We start from the raw sequence: 2,571 nt of genomic DNA, 5'->3' as shown, positions 1-2,571 counted from the left end.
AGACAACAAAGGTTCCAAACCTCTTTGACCATCATCATATATTAGTACAGGAGGCAACTATGCATTAAAGCAATACTGTTATATTTTTTGAATTTTTTTCAAAATCTATGTGTTAACCCCTACGAAAATATTGAGTTTTACGTTAAACGCTCCATATACTGAAACTTATACTTTTTATTGTTGCTCTAATTTTTCTAATGACATTCTAAATTTGTATTAATCTATGTTAAGCTCTCTTTCATGGTATATGAGAATCGTTCTAATTTTATCAATTAATTAGTAAAACTTCATCATACTATCTAAATCAGTAGAATAACCACTACAAAATCATTATTTTCTTGGAAAATGGACACAACAAAGGCTATAAACCTCTTTCAACATCATCATATATTAGTGTAGGATGCAACTATGCATTAAAACAATATTTTCATATTTTTTGAAATTTTCTCAAAATCTACGTGTTAACCCCAACAAAAATATTGAATTTTGGTAAATGTTTTATACACTGAACCCTATAATCTTTATTGTTGTTTTAAAATTTCTAACCACGTTCTAGTTTTGTATTAATGTATGCTCAACTCTCTTTCATGGTACATGAGCATCGTTCAATTTTTTAAGAAAATTAATTTAGTAAAATTTCACATACTCCCTAAATTATTGGACTAACCATTGTAAAATCGCTATTTTCTAGAGAAATGAAGACAACAAAGGTTCCAAACCTCTTTGACCATCACCGTATATTAGTAAATGAGGCAACTATGCATTAAAACAGCATTGTTATATTTTTTGAATTTTTTTTTCAAAATCTATGTGTTAACGGCTTAACTCATACAAAAATATTGAGTTTTACGTTAAATGCTCTATATACTGAAGTCTAAACATTTTATTTTTGTTCTAAATTTTCTAATCGCATTCTACATTTGAATTAATGTATGTTAAACTCTATTTTATAGTATATGAGAATCGTTCTATTTTTTCCCAATTAATTATTAAAACTTTATAATATTATTTTAATCAGTGGAATAACAACTACAAAATCGCTATTTTCTTGAAAAACGGACACAACAAAGGCTCTAAACCTATTTCAACATCATCATATATTAGTGTAGGATGTAACTATGCATTAAAACAATATTGTTCTATTTTTTGAAATTTTCTCAAAATCTATGTGTTAACCGCTACAAAAATATTGAATTTTAATAAATGTTTTATATACTGAACCATATAATCTTTGGTGCTGTTTTAAAATTTTAAACCATATCCTAAATTTGTACTAATGTATGTTAAACTCTCTTTCATGGTATATGAGCATCGTTCAATTTAAAAAAAAAATAATTAAGTAAAATTTCATATACTCCCTAAATTATTGAACTAACGATTATAAAATCGATATTCTCTAGAAAAATGGAGACAACAAAGGTTCCAAACCCCTTTGACAGTCATCATATATTAGTACATGAGGTAACCATGCATTAAAGCAGCATTGTTATATTTTTTTAATTTTTCTCAAAATCTATGTGTTAACACCTTCGAAAATATTGAGTTTTATGTTAAACGCTCTATATACTGAAACTTATACTTTTTATTGTTGTTCAAATTTTCCTAACGAGATTCTAAATTTGTATTAATGTATGTTAATCTTTCTTTATGGTATATAGGAATCATTCTATTTTTTATCAATTAATTAGTAAAACTTCATAATATTATCTTAATCAGTGGAATAACCATTACAAAATCGTTATTTTCTTGAAAAAAGGACACAACAAAATCTCTAAACATCTTTCAACATCATCATATATTAGTGTAGCATGCAACTATGCATTAAAACAATATTTTCATATTTTTGACATTTTTTCACAATCTATGTGTCCTCTACAAAAATATTGAATTTTGGTAAATGCTTTATATATTGAACCATATAATCTTTAGTGTTGTTTTAAAATTTCTAACCACATTATACATTTGTATTAATGTATGGCAAACTCTCTTTCATGGTCTATGAGCATCGTTCAATTTTTTTTATAAGTTACTTTAGTAAAACTTCATATACTCCCTAAATATCATCATATATTGGTGTAGGATGCAACTATGCACCAAAACAATATTGTCGTATTTTTTGGAAATTTTCTCAAAATCTATGTGTTAACCTCTACAAAAAGATTGAATTTTGGTAAATGATTTATATATTGAACCATATAATCTTCAGTGTTGTTTTAAAATTTATAACCACATTCTACATTTGTATTAATGTATGCCAAACTATCTTTCATTGTACATGAGCATCGTTCAATTTTTTTATAAAGTAGTTTAGTAAAATTTCATGTACTACATAAATTAGTGGACCAACCATTATAAAATCGCTATTCTCTAGAGAAATTAAGACAACAAAGGTTCCAAACCTCTTTGAACATCACCATATATTAGCCCAGGAGGAAACTATGCATTAAAACAATAATGTTATATTTTTGGAATTTTTGTCAAAAGCTATGCATTAAATCTACGTGTTAACCCCTACGAAAATATTGAGTTTTACGTTAAACGCTCTATATACTGAAACTTATACTTTTTATT

The sequence above is a fragment of the Brassica oleracea genome, chromosome C6, assembly GCF_000695525.1.
Source record: "Brassica oleracea var. oleracea cultivar TO1000 chromosome C6, BOL, whole genome shotgun sequence".
In the NCBI taxonomy this organism is placed as follows: Eukaryota; Viridiplantae; Streptophyta; class Magnoliopsida; order Brassicales; family Brassicaceae; genus Brassica; species Brassica oleracea.
Note: the sequence above shows the minus strand (reverse complement) of the source record.